This window comes from Gallus gallus, chromosome 17 (genome assembly GCF_016699485.2).
Source record: "Gallus gallus isolate bGalGal1 chromosome 17, bGalGal1.mat.broiler.GRCg7b, whole genome shotgun sequence".
Lineage (NCBI taxonomy): Eukaryota > Metazoa > Chordata > Aves > Galliformes > Phasianidae > Gallus > Gallus gallus.
Genome location: NC_052548.1, coordinates 7,697,678 through 7,711,801, shown reverse-complemented (window position 1 = coordinate 7,711,801; position 14,124 = coordinate 7,697,678). Strand labels below are relative to the sequence as shown.

The following is a 14,124-nucleotide window of genomic DNA, read 5'->3' as shown; positions in this document are numbered from 1 at the left end:
AGGGCGTGCTGCCTGGCAGAGAGCTCCAGCAGGAACCCACTGCAGCGTGCTGGCAGCACATGAAAAAGCCCATCCACAGGATGTGTTTGTGCGTGTTGTGCTGGGGAGAGCAAAGGGAGGGCCGAGAATGGAAAGGAAGGGAGCTGAGTTAATGCTCTGCGGTGTCAAGTTTGTTTCCAACAAGTTTTCTTTTGTTTTCCCAAAAGGGTTAAAACTCTTTTGATTTCCCCTTTCTCCAGCAGTGCCCTTGGAGATATCTCCAACAATAACATCCCCACGGTCCTACTGGTGGTGCTGTGCTCATGTGACCGTACAGTGGGTTGGGATGGATTGCCGAAAGCAAGGGCTCTTTTACCCCGAGCGCCTGGTGGGGCAATGAATTAATGTGTTTTCCTGGTGGGAACAGGAGAAACAACTTTACCAAGCTGTGTTACAGCCGATTCCATTTCCCTGTGCTGGTACAGGCAGGCAGCTCCTGCTCAGTGCCACTGTCCTGCGAGCACCGAGCATACTGAATGTTGCTTAAAAATACAGCCCTGTACAGCTCCCTTTTCCCTTTGCAATGTAGCTCTGTGCCTTTATAGCTGCTGTTTAACGCCCAGGCATGTAAATACAGCTTGGTTTGTCTTGGCTGCTCCAGGGATAGCTTGGCTTCATCCCCGCCTTGGGGCTTCCAGCACGGTGTGTGCAGAGCGAGGCCAGGCACAGTGCTGGGGCTTTTCTCCCAGCCAAACAACTCAGGCATCTTTGGACCTCCCTTTCTCCATTTGGAAAACAGCACTGGCAGTTTTCAGTCATTTTGTAGGGATGAATTCACACGGAGCAGCACTGGATTTGCTCCTGAGCACCGGCACTGCTATAGGAGCACCTCTGCTCCCCAGAACTTCTGAGCTGGGCTCATCTCTGGGTAAGAGCATCCTCGTGTTCCCCCAGCATCTGGAATTGGGGCTGAAGGACCTGAGCCTGCTGGCATTGCAGCACTGATGGATGTTTTTCACAGCTCTGCAGTAGCAGTGCTCAGGTCAGCACGTGCTGTTGGTTCTTGGCTCCCATCTCCCAGGCTGGGGACGGGGAACAGAGGCTGGGATTGTGCTGGGGCTGCTCTTGAGATAGGTAAAATCTTCTCATCTGTCTCATTTAGATCTTATCACCCATGTTTGGTGCAGGCAGTCCTTTCCTGCAGCTCTGCTTTCATCCTTAGGCAGTGACTAAGAAAAGACTATTTATTCCTCTGTTTAAATTTATGTAAAGTGTAAACCATTGTGTCCTGAGATGTTTATAAAGCAGAGAGGCACTTCCTCTTCTCATTTCTCATTTTTAATCAGAGCTTTTTGCTTACTCACCAAGAGCAAAGCCGTCATTTCTTTTCCTTTTCTCCCTGCTGAAATGAAATGGCCCTGGTGCAGGTAGTGAAAAGCAAGCAATTGCACTGACAGCATTCCCTGCATGGCCACTGATGGAGGCGATCATCTGCACCCTCACGGTGCAAAGCACTGAGGCAGCCCCAGCAAAGTGAATGGGGGGTGGGCAGCAGCACTTCTCCTGCCCCACTGTGGCACCCCTTGGGTACTGCCCTGGTGGTGAAGGGGGAGGCCATGCTGGGATGGAAGAGCCCTGCCTACATCTGGCCAGATGTGTCCAGAGGGCTTTTGATGCTGCTGTTTGTCCCCAGCCAGCAATGAGCAAAGGGACAGCCCTGGCTTTTTGGATGTGTGTGGGCAACCCACTGCTGCAGCTGGAACAGATCCTCGGTTTGGTGTATTCTTACTCTGCTTCCCTTCACAAACTCCTCATGACAAAATCTGGATAGGATTTCCTAGTGTGGCTGTTGTGAATAAGAACGTTTTCCCATCTCTTCTGCAAAAGGATGAGAAAGTGTGTCTAATAATAGCCGTGCGAGGAAGGCTGTATACAATAAAGACATTATGAAAAATATTACACTCATTCATATTGATTTTTGCTTTGTTTGCTCGCTGCCTGCTTTATTACCCCGGCAGAGCCATGAGCAATGTCATCCCAGGCTCAGCTAATGAGCAAACATCAGCTGTCAGCAGGCTGGCTTGAAAATTCACTTCTGCAGTTGTGTTACAAATAACAGTTAGAAATGCCTGTCCAGAGCTGGGAGTTCTCCTGCACAACTGGCCTGGCACAGAGGGACACCAGGAGGAGAGGGAGCTGATCTGGTTTCTGCTCTGGGTGTGCAGAGCTGCTCCGTAGGGACATCCTGGGGACCGGGGCTGTGTGTAGATAGGATGGCCGACCCCTCAGCTGGGCTTAAAGAGTCCCTCCTCAGGTTGTGCAGGTTGTCTTTATTCAGTGACCTTTTTATAAGCTATGCTTTTCCCCCCTACTTCTCCCCCTACCCCCAGAAAGGGAATGTTTGCAAGCGCGTAATGCGTTTCAAACTGAGCCCCGTTCCCAGTAGGATGGGCAGGAGTTAGCCCTGGGGTGTGTGGTGGGAAGAGATTTGGGCTGTCACAGGGACTGGTGTGCATGTTTTTTGAATAGCATTAATTAATTAGAGTTTTGCAGCCCCCTGTCCATGCTGGAGCGGTGGTTCCCTTCATTAGCACCGAGATAAATGCTGCCTGCAGACAGCAGCACGCTCCCCAAACCTTCCTGTCTCCTTGCAGGAGAGCACGTCCTCAGCTGGGACTGGATTTACAGTGCCATCATGTATTATTCATTGGAAATAATACATATTCCAACTCTGCAATTGTGCAGGCCAAGGCAGAGTAATTCTAAGGATATCTCCAACCTATAAATCTTAACAGTCAAAGTGTTCATAGACTTTGTGTGCGTGCGTCTGTGGCTGCACGAGTAACTGTTCATCTTAGCACAGAGCAAGGCCAACGTAAAAGTTATTGTTTTGCGAGCAAGCAACGCAGCATTCAATGCAGTGAAGCATCTCAGGTGTTCAGTATTCCTCTGTTTTTACTGGGGGAAATCAGTGATCTGTGCGTGTGTAAGGAGTCTGAACAGAAGTGCAGGGCTGCTCTCAGTGCATGGGCTGGGAAAAGGGAGAGCTTTCAGTCTGAGGCTCTGCCATTGGGCCTGGGCTTGGGATGCTCGGTGTCAGCGCTGCCCGTGCCCAAGCTGTGACCAAAAGTCAACTGGTTGCTGCAGCTGCAGGTTTTGGTGTTTGTTGGTGGGTTATTTCTGATGGGGGCAGAGGAGGAGGGAAGGGGGAGTGATGTCTCTTCCAAAAAGCGCCAGGATTTGATCACAGAAATTTATCTCCAGGTCAGTAGGATGTGGGACTTCTTAAAGGAGGAGGGGAACTTATGTTGGGCTTTTTGTGGTAAGTGCTATTAAAGATGGAAAAAAAAAAGGCACTGCTTATTTAAAAGCCGCGTTCTTTGCTGTCATTAAATCTTTGTATTCCCATGAATATCACTCTTACCCTTAGGTCTAACAGACAGCTTGGAAAGCCCTTTTCTTTAACGGAGTAAATAAGATTTAGCTCCTGCGTGCTATCTACCTGTTTCTATGGAAACCAGATTTTAGAGCCAAGCAGGCTGCTCGAAATCAGCATCGCTCCTGGTACGGCCACAACCTGCCCGCAATAAAACGCACCCCGGGGGCTCACGTGGAGACACTGCATGAATGGGGGCACGGCTCCCTGCTGCCCAACCGGTCCCATCTCCTCACACTCAGATAGTCAAGTTAGTTTTTTGCTGAAGGGATGATTTTGTCTGTGCCCGGAGGGTAATGGAGATGTTCAGGGCTGTGCTCGGTGCGGAGGGAATCCTGGAGCTCTGGCTGTGGCTTTGCTGAAGCAATGGGGATGCGGAGAGTGGGGCAAACAGGGATCGTGCTGGGGATGTTGCCTGGGATGCTGCAGTGAGCCTGGGCTTGGTTCAGGGGGAAACCAACTCACTGGAGCGTTGCTTGTCTCTGGGTTCCCATTCAAACGCATCTAGGAAGAGCAAGCCAAGCACCACTTCCCTCCTGTACTGAAAAAATTATCGAAGGATAATTATGTTCTTAGGTTGGATAATGAAACATTTTTCTCAGCGAGCCTCGGGGCCCAAATAGATGCATTTTTATGTTATTTTTAACACTGGCATTTTTTAGACATCAGTTCCTTTTTGTAATCAGAGCTGAGCGATGTGATCGTCTGTATTAAAATCTCCATTCTGTTTTTGCCATGCTTGGGTTTCGTTACCATACATCCAAGGGTCTTCCCTGGAGACAGGGGTGTGGGTAGAAACCATCAGGTGGTTGCAAACAGATGGCCTCTGGTCATCCTGCTCTGATAGCAGCGCTGTGTCGCATGGGTGGTTAATGTTTTAATGAAGAACTGGAGGGGAGGTTTTGATGTTGGCTCTCTGAGTGGCTGGAAATCCCCGTGGTGTTGGCAGTGGCGATGGTCTTTTGTAGCCCATTAGGTTATTTCCATAGATTGTTGGCTTCGCTGCTCTCCGTGCGTTTGTCTTTTCCGTCCTTAGTGGGGTTTGTGCGATGGTTGGAGCAGTGAAATTGGAGCTGATTGTGGTGGAAGTGCATTGTGGCACCGCAGGGAAGGGCTGATGGCCCTCGCTGCGTGGATAAGCACCACGTCAGGCACCTTGATCCCCGTCTGTGTGCCAAAGTCCTGAAGATAATGAGGGTTAATGACATGCTGCTGCGATAACTTTGGAGCAGACCCAAGGCTTAGCGGGAAGGACCGCAGCCATGGGCAGAGCCACCGCCGGCAGCTCATTGGCTTTGGGTTGCATTGGCTGCTCCTCGCTACCAGCCCGGGAACACTGCCATACTTTGTGTGGGAAAGGTGCCTTCCATCCCATGTGCTGGGACCAATGTCATGGCTGCCCTCCGCTGGGAGGGGATGGGGCAGTTCATATAACGTCCAAAAGGTTTTGCTGCAATGTGGTGTAGGTGGATGCTTCTTCCATGCTCTTAGTGTGGCCAGGGCAGGAACCACGTCCTGCATCTGGAGGATTTCTTCCATTCTTTTTACTTGAAGCCCTTCTGCAGTCTCAGTGGCAAAGAAATCCTCCCTCCCCATCACCTATTTGTGATTGTAAGTGCTAACCAGCCATCCTTCTAATAAAAGGATGGCTGTTAAATGGAGCCCCAGAGAGCCGAGCTGTTTCAGCTTATTTCCATGCCAGCTTCTTAATACAATTTAACATAGTTCTAGCCCTTTCTTCTCAGTAGTTATTCCCCAGGAAGTCATAGCTGTTCTGTTCTTTTGCCTTGCAGACACCTGGCTTTAAGCTGGGCTATGGGGCACATGGGGCGGCAGAGATCTTGGCATTCATAGCGCAGATGCAGATTCACCAGGAGTTCAGCTCTGGCCAGGTGACGAAATGCTCTGAAGTTAAAACTCCGGCACCAAATGTGCCTGTTGCACTTCCTTCTTTGCTTCTTTCTTTGGGATTCCATTTGTTTGAACGCTGTTCCGGAGCACAGTGCTCCTTCCAGCCTGGTGGCATCCCAGCGTGTGCAGCTCCCACTGCTCCCAGCCAAGGCAGAGCAGCTGAAGCCTTTGCAGCAGAAGCAGAGGCAGAGGTACAGGCATGCCGTCAGAGGATGTGGGGGGACACGTGTTAGGGGCTCTGCTGGGTATCGAGGTGCACAGTGCACCGTGTGGGGCTCTCTGGGGCCATTTGGGAAATGCTCTTGGAAGGAGTTGATAGGCCACGTGTCTGCTTTGGGAGATTTATGGACGGGCCTGGCCAAGCTTCCTCTTCTAATGTTTCATTGAAATTTCCCCTGTATGCAGAGGAATGCGCGTTGGTGGAGGGGAGGAGAAGCGGCCGAGAGTGCACAGCTCTGATAGCAGCAGTGGGACGGCGAGTCCTTCAGTGGGGATCGATGGGGCTGTGTGTGTGCTTTGCCAGCTTCTTTTCTCACATAGCATTGTGCAGCATGTTCTTAAGAAGGGCAGAGGATAGGATCGCATAGAAACGATGCTGGGTTTGCTGCCCATTGTGTCCCCATTGCTGGAAAGCAGTGCAAATACTCTGGCTGAGCTGCTTCCCTTCTCTACGTCGTATTCTCCCTATATATTCCCCTTTCATGGGGCTCTTCTCTCACTGCTCTGCAACGTGTGCATCCCGCCCTGTGATCTCCAGGCATCCCTCATTCCCCACACTTTGGGTTTGTTCCCAAGCAGAGCTGTGCAGCCCCACAGGAGCAAAGCAGCAGTGCTGCACTTAGCAGTCACTGAAGTGTCCTCGGGTCTGTGGGGCTAATTGTGGGGGTAATTGTGGGGCTAATTGTGGGGCTAATTGCGTTAGACGTGTCCCGTCCTCTGCTCATGGAGGAGTGGTTCTGCTTCATGCTTTTAACCCCACCTGCAATGCATGGGCACAGCTGAGGGATGCACAGAGTGGGTCCATGTGCTGCCCATTCTGGGGGTAAGCAGGGGTGAGCCTGGCTCAGCTCTACGCTCAATGTAAGCGTAGATGAGAAGGAAGGTGAGGAGCAGTAAGTTGGGATCTCCCTTCTTGCAGCAGAGTTCCAACACATGTAACTCGAGTGGATAATTAACAAACTTGTATTTAAACGTGGGGTTGTTCTGGTGTACAACCTGCCAGCTTTTATCCACAGCGTTGCCAGTATCAGTGCCACAGCCTACTGTTGTGTGGGTGAACATACATTGCTGATAACGCTCACGTCTGCAGCAGAATAAAGCAGGCTATGAAAAATACATAAGTGGGGCCTTTGTCAGAAGAGCACGGCTGGGCTTCTCCCTGCTGTGATAACGGACCGGGGCATTCTGCTGTGTTTTCCCTCGTGGTGCAGTCATCACAATAGTCTCTCCCTCCCCCAGTGCATCAGCTCATGTGCTCCCATCTCATAGCTCGCATCCCCAGGTGACTGCGGCCGTGGAGCAGGGGGGAGGAAGGTGGGGTTGGGCAAGAAGTAGGCAAAAACAGGGAGGAAAGGAGGGGGAAAAAAAAAAAGCAGTGTTTTGGAAGACTTCTTCTCAGTCTGAGCCCATTTGTCCCCATTTCTCTGCCCTCTTCTCCATGGGTGGATGCTTATAGTGCTGCTGGGTGTCAGGTACTGGCTGGCAGAACTGATGCCGTGATGAATATTGCAGGGAGCTGACGTGGGGCCGTGGTGGTTTGGATTTGCTGGTGTGCAGAGGGACAGCCCTGGCACTCCAGGAGCTCCCTCAGTGTTAGCACTGAACCCAGGGCCCCCTCAGGTTCCAGCAAGTGGCGTAGAGAGAAACCCCTGATCCTGTGAAGTGATGGAGAGCCTCACTTCTGGGTTCTGTGTTCTTGGCATGCCTTGCTCGCTCCGAAGAGCTGTTATTCATGGGATGCATCGCCTGGAGCAAAGTCTTACAGACTGAGGTCACCCTGTGGCATTTAAGAGGACCTCCTGGACCTGCTGGTGGGAGGAGGAGCCAAGCTTCCATGGGGAGAGCCAGCTCTCTGGTTGGGAACTTGGGTGACACGGGTCACCCCATGGGGTGAGTCTGCCTGGGCTGGTGGAGCCCCACTCCTCCTGTCTGCAGGTCCTTGGGTCTGCTCAGCATTGGCAAATGGCGTGGGGGCAATGTGGGAGTAGGATGGGGCTCACAGCTGCAGGTCTTATGCCTGGGTGCATCCTGCTTAGCCCTGCCCAGAGCAGAGCCTGTCCCACCACCCAGAATCTCATTTACAGCCGGTGAGGGAGAGAATGTGCTTGATTTAATGTTTTTTTTTTTTTGCCAATGTAATTTCAGAGAGGGGAATACTTGCATAAATACACATACATCATCTGACTGTCTTTTCCCTTTTAGTCACTCAAACATGTGATTTCATTCCTCCAGCTGCAAAGCCAAGCAGGCGAATGTTAAATTGTTAAATAAGTCAAACATAATTATCCACGTACCCAGCAGAACGTGCTTCACAGGCACAGAATCTGAGACCCAGCACAGTGCACGTGGGCAAACGCTTTTGTGGAGGTTGTACTCCTATGGGGAACGTCATTGTGACAGGAATATATTTTCCCTCTCCCCTTTCTCAGCCCGCCCCGTACGGTCCTGATGCTGTCGTGGAGCTCCCATTCGTTTTGATGGGGAATTACTCAAACCCTTCGGCTCGGTCCCCGAGCTGCAGCCCAGGCACAGCCTCTGCGTCTGGCTGAAATATGGCATGGAAAAAAGAAAGTTGCTTTGAAGGAAAAGCCCTTCTTTATTAGCAGAGGGGGAAATCGTGGTTAAAACTGAATTTTTAGTCATTTTTTGAGCCCTTTTGTCCAAAAAAATGGAAGATAGACAGTTGGAAAGTTTGTGGGTTCAAAGGAAACCCCGTAGCTCCAAGAGGCTGGCAGCAAGCCTCCGTTACTGGCCCGGTGTGTCAGCGCCTGTTTCTCCATCACTTTCTCTGATCTCACCTTCAAATCTGCATGCATGGCTTTAGGGATGGAGTGCTGATAAGGCTGATTGGTGGCACTGTCCGGAGCTCCTGGACTTCCATTGAGCTCCGGCGAGCCCTCTTCTTTCTCAGCTGCCCTCCAACCTTAGCCCTGTGGCACTGGGTTCCCTTGGGCATGAGGACAAGCATCCCCCTGCCTGCTGAACCACTTGTGGTCATCCAAACCTGAGCCCTTGTGCTGCACCCCATCTGATGTGGCCCCATACTGATGCAGGAAGGTAAATCCTTTCTCCCTCTTTCCGTGCAGCGCAGGGCTGACCGCAGCACTGCCCGGCTGCCCTTTGTCTCCAGCGACTGATTAAAAGCTTCAAGAGAGAGCATGTGGTGATTAGAGCCGTGTTTTCCTCCCCGTGCACCAACGTGTGATTATGTGTGTGTATTTTTGGCGTCCCTTTCCTGCAGTGGGGCTGCAGCTCACTCCTATGTCATTTGAACGTTACGCCTTGAGGATTCACCGAAGCTTCTGGTTCCCGTCGACTTCACATTTGCTCAATCTGTTCTTATTAATCTTTAAACACACGCGTTTTAGCGGTGGATAAACAGCTGCTGACACTTTCAGAGTCGCACTGCATCACCACGCAGCTGACGAAGCTGTCCCGGAATGGGAACTCCTCTGTCTTGGGTATCCATTGCCTTTCCTTTGCTGTCTGTGCTGCGTTGAGCCATCCCAGTCAGCAGGGCGAAGCCGAGCTGGTGCTGGGGCATCCAACTGGGCACCCTGAGCATCTTTGTCATTGCTACTTGCAGCCCTTAAAGCACTGCCTGAAAGCATCGTGCCTGAATCATAGAATGAATTTTATCATAGAATGGCCCGGGTTGAAAAGGACCACAATGCTCATCCAGTTCCAACCCCCTGCTATGTGCAGGGTCGCCAACCAGCAGCCCAGGCTGCCCAGAGCCACATCCAGCCTGGCCTTGAATGCCTGCAGGGATGGGGCATCCACAGCCTCCTTGGGCATCCACAACCTGTTCCAGTGCGTCACCACCCTGAGTGAATCTTTCTTTCCTTTCCTTGGGGGCGGCCTCTCTCATCTTTGATAGATTTTTTTCTTAATTATTATTTTTTTAACAGCATGGATTTGTTAGGTCTGCAGGCGCCCTTCGATCATCTTGTCTCATCCTCCGTACAGCAGTGGCTGTGGAAGCCCACCCTGCTCCCCTTCCGCCCTGTAATTTGTGAGCTGTGACTGTACGCGTCCCGCTGAGGGAGCCAATATTTCGGACATGTTTTACTGCCATTCCTTTCTACACCACTTTGCAGCACCATTTCTGGCGCCCACATAGCAGTAAACGCAGTGTCTGTGTAGAGCAGGGACTGAACGTAACCGATTCCATCAAATCAAAGCACATTACGGGCACATTTACGCACCGTTACAGTACAAGCAGGGGACGTAGCTTCTGATTATCAGCATCTCTGGGAAGCAGCCCTGTGCTCTATTTCTTCATCAGCGCAGAGCTCCTGCCTTTCTGCAGGCGCAAATGCATTCACTGGCAGAATGGTATCAGCATCCCACGGCGCAGGCAGTGAATGCTCCCCTCTGGGCTGCTCTGCGATGCTCTGCGCCTGAGGCATGGAAGCTGCTCTGCATGGGGCACGGAGGAGCATGGGAGGCTGCTGTGAGCCGTGCCCAGTGATGGGAGACCTCTGCTGATGTTTGTGGTTAATCGTTCTTTTGGGGGGCGAACTGAGTTTGCTGTTGTAAGAAGCACTGAGCTGGTTGGGAGGACCTTGTTTGCTCTGTTGGGGTGCATGGCTCCTTTTGCAGTGGTGCTGGGAGCTGTTGTCCAGGTGAGGCGGTGGGCTCAGAGCTGTGTGTGTGGCTCTGGGGGATTTCATTTGGCAAACCCAGTGGTAATAACAATCAAAACCCAAAGTTTGCAAAGTGTTGGTCGCTTCTGGAGGACAAGAGAAGGTTGGAGTGAATGAAAAGAAGGCCTCCTGTTCTGCTCTTCTCTTTGTCTTAGTTGTTTCTGCCTGATGTTGCTTTGGGTTTTGAGGGCTGGAGGTGCAGTCGTCGGCTTTAAGCTGTAGGAATGACAGCGTTGCCTCCAGGTGAGCGTGTCCTGTTTGGGAAGCTTGGAGCAACCCAAAGGTCCATCAACCCCAATGGGCACTGAGGGACATGGTCAGTGGACATGGTGGGGATGGGTTGGGGTTGGACTTGATGATCTTGGTGGTCTTTTCCAACCTTAATGTTTCTATGACTTTAAGCAGCTTTGTTGGGAGTGCCTTCATTGAGAGGGATTAAACCTAATGCAACCTAAGCCAGTTTCTCGGAAGCAGGTTGCGATATCCCTGCTTGGCATCCGACTCCGTGCTTTTTCCATCTGCTCTGACAAATCCAATCAGTGCTGGGGATGGGGGCTGCATGACATTGGGCACTGCGAGTTACGGAGCACAAAGTGAGGTGATTCCAAGCATCCAGCTTGGCACAAGGTGGGCTGCAGCCCTGGGGGCACCACTGAGATGCTCTGCTGAGATCTCCGGAGCCAGCGGAGATGCAGGGCAGAGTTTTGGCCGCCTGGAAGCACAGAGGCAGCAATTAGCTGGCAGCATTCCTTGCATGGCGGTGCTGCTGCTGGTGTTTCCTTCCACGTGCTCATACAGCTCAGCACAATGCCTCTTTGTGGTGGCTTGGTGCTGCGTGGCAGCACAGGGCGATGCAAGCCGAGCTCCGTGCGGTGACATCAGCCATTGTGTTCAGGGCTTTGCAGCCTGCCTCTGCGAATGTATTTACAGTGTTTAAGCTAATTAGCATCCAAGGCTTTTTTCCTTCCTTCTGTGTTCTTGCTCTTTAGGCACGAAAGGCGAAGTGCCCAGCAGGTGTGAGTGCTTTCAGCAGGACCTCTGCTGGTTTGCGCAGCGTCCAGACCTGTGGAGCCAACAGGGCACTGTTCCACCTCCTCCCGTGCTTGAGCTGAATCTTTCAAAAGCTTCCCACCTGTTTGTCCCTTCTTCTCAAAGAGAGAGGGAAGCGGGGTGGAAATGCAGCTATTAACTCCTTGCAGAGCATCATAGGCCTGCAGCCATGCAGGGCAGGGGCATCCTGAGGCAGCTCCTTTGGATTTGGAGAGGGAAGGGCTGTCCGTTCTCCATGCCCAGCCCTACAAACACGGCCAGCGATTCTTTACCTATTTTAAAGGCTGATTGATTGCCTTTTCCTTGCTTTTGGGGTCAGCCTGTGCCTATCACCCAGCATGCTGCTGCTCCATCCCGTGCTGAGCGCTCGGCATCCTTCCAGGTTAATTACAGATCTGCTGCATTGCTAATTGGGGCAGAGGGAAGGAGCCGGCTTGGCCAGGCACGAAGCTGGGCATTACCTTGGCAGCAGCTCCAGGAAACTCAACCGAGCTCCTGCCTCAGCCATTTGGGTTTTTCTTTCTCCCTTCTCATTTCCAGGAGAGCATGGTTCCCTGGCTTCATTAGCTTTGTTTCCCGCAGGATGTACTTTTATAGCCCGCTTTTCTAACTATTACAAAGCAATGCAAATGAACCCTCTGTGTTTTTCTTAGAGGCAGTTTAGCAGTGTGCTTGGGCTCCGGGGAAGCAGCCCTGCATCTCAGGCTGCCTCGTGCTCAGGCATCTCTGGGAGCCCTCCTTGTCTCTGGGCAGCTGGGAGGAGGATGCTGAAATCACATCTACACCTTTCATTTCTCCTTCCCTCTGGCTCCCATTGCCCAGATTTATCCCGTTATTGCTCTAAGAAAAGCAGAACGTGGCTGGGGCTTCCTGGATCCCAAAGGCGATGTGTATGGTGGGTGGCGCAATGGGATCACTTGGGAAGCGAGGGCTCGTGGTGCTGGGCAGCAGCTAGGGGAGGTGACACAGCTGTCCCCATGCACTGCTGCATACCAGGACTAAGGTAGTTCAGCTTCCTGTTTAATTAATGCTGTTCCATATCATGCGGAAATGTGAGAGTGGCTGCTGCTACCTTACACCCCACAGCTGGGACACATCCTAATGACTCATCCCCAGGTCAGCACTTGGGGGTGATAACAAGCTTTTCCCATCGATATTTTTTGAGATATCAAGACTTTTCAATTTGCTTCTTCTCTCATGCTTACGTTTAACAGCTGTCTCATTTGTGATCACTTGCAAGTTCTGTGCAAATCGATGGGGTCAGACTCAGCCAGGTAAAAGTGGTGGAGATGCTGTCAGGTGGCTGTGTAATTAATTTCAGGGCCTTCCTCTGAGCACTCGGCATTGGGGTCACATTGATGTGCATGAGAGCTCCCAGCAGTGCTGGGATGCCCATAATGTGCTGCTATGGGTATTGTTCCACCCATTCCCAGTAGGAAATCTCCTGTATTCCCACTCTGGAGGTACAGCCTCAGTGTCCAGTGGCTTTGGTGTTAGCTCCCTTCCTCAAGTGCTTGCATTTATTTTCCCCCAGTCTTTTAAAGTCCCATCAAAGCTCGCTCCTCGCTTCACTCACTGCCAGACTATCAGATAGTGATAGCAGAAGTAACTGGATGAGACAGAGACTCAGCATCTGTGTCGGAGAGGAGAGGCCATTAAGCAGCAGAATAAGTATTTATTGCTGTTGTGTTAGAGGAACTTGCCAGCATAAAGAAAGCAGCGTTGGTTTCAGGGCATTAATTTCTGTGGCTGGGAGCAGTGTGGGAGCTGCGTGGTGCGTCCAGGCACAGCTCCACTCATAGTAAGGCTCCTCTGTATCAGGCTGCCTTGCTCTTGACCTCTTTGGTCTCTACTTTGAGACCTCCTTTGGTCTCAGGGAGGTGAGGGACCTGCTCCGTGTTGGTCCTGGCTATGGGATGGGGACATCCGTGTTGCAGAAGGAACTGAGGAGCTCAGATGCCTCCTCATGGCACTCAGTGCTCAGGGATGAGGCACTGAGTTACAGCTGGATGTGTTCCATCCGATGCTTTGTGACAGGGAAAGACAGATTGGTGCCTTAAATGTGGGAGAGGATGTGTGCGGATGTCTGACAAGTTTATGATGATGTGGTACAGTGCCATTAGCTCTAAGTCCACCTGATTACCCTTCTCTCCTCCCTGTCAGGGGATATTGCTGTTTTTGCAATTGCTGCCCACTGTTGCAAGACTGAATAATAGCAGAAAATATGCTGGCCCCAGATTGCTCAAAATAAGGGTGTTGAAATGACACAAGAGCTGTTCCCACTGCAAATCAGCTTTGCCAGTGCCTTCAGTGAAGGCGTGTTTGCATCCCCAGCACTTAATGCGGCCAAATCATGGGTTTAATGCAGCATAGAGCTGGGTTTAATAACCCTTTTTAAAAAGGAGCAGCCAGGCAAATATGGCATGATGGCAGCAGAGCTCCGTGCAGCCCATCACCACTAATGGCCTTCATGCATGGTGCTCCGGAGCTGCAGAGCCCACGGGTCGGGACCACAGGTTGGGGTGCCAAAGGGAAGCATTCCGGCACCGTTGGGTTCTGCAGGTCCTCCTGCAGCCACACTGCTCCTTTCCCCCTCTCGAAGGCCTGGGGGTGAGGTGAACTGACCCCAGCCTTTGGTGCGTGCCCTCCGTGCTTTCTCAGAGGAGTTTTTGGTTTGGGTAAAGATGCTCTCTTCTGGAAGGCGCATCTCTGACAGTGTGCTCTTGTTAGAGGGCTTAACCTCATTATCTTGAGAGGTGTAATCGTTTGTCACTGTGACCATAATGCAGCCTGACACGGGCGCTCTGGGCTGTGGCTAAGAGGTCTTGGGGACAATCTGTGTCAGATGCTCATTTCAGATTATCTTAACCCTTTGCTCCT

The 14,124-nt window shown here is 51.6% G+C and overlaps 1 protein-coding gene across 4 annotated transcripts in view; it reads left to right on the top strand.

Moving 5' to 3' along the window:
* VAV2 (vav guanine nucleotide exchange factor 2) overlaps positions 1-14,124 on the top strand; it is a 100,370-nt gene that overhangs the window by 42,955 nt on the left and 43,291 nt on the right. The gene's annotated exons all lie outside the window — the stretch shown is intronic.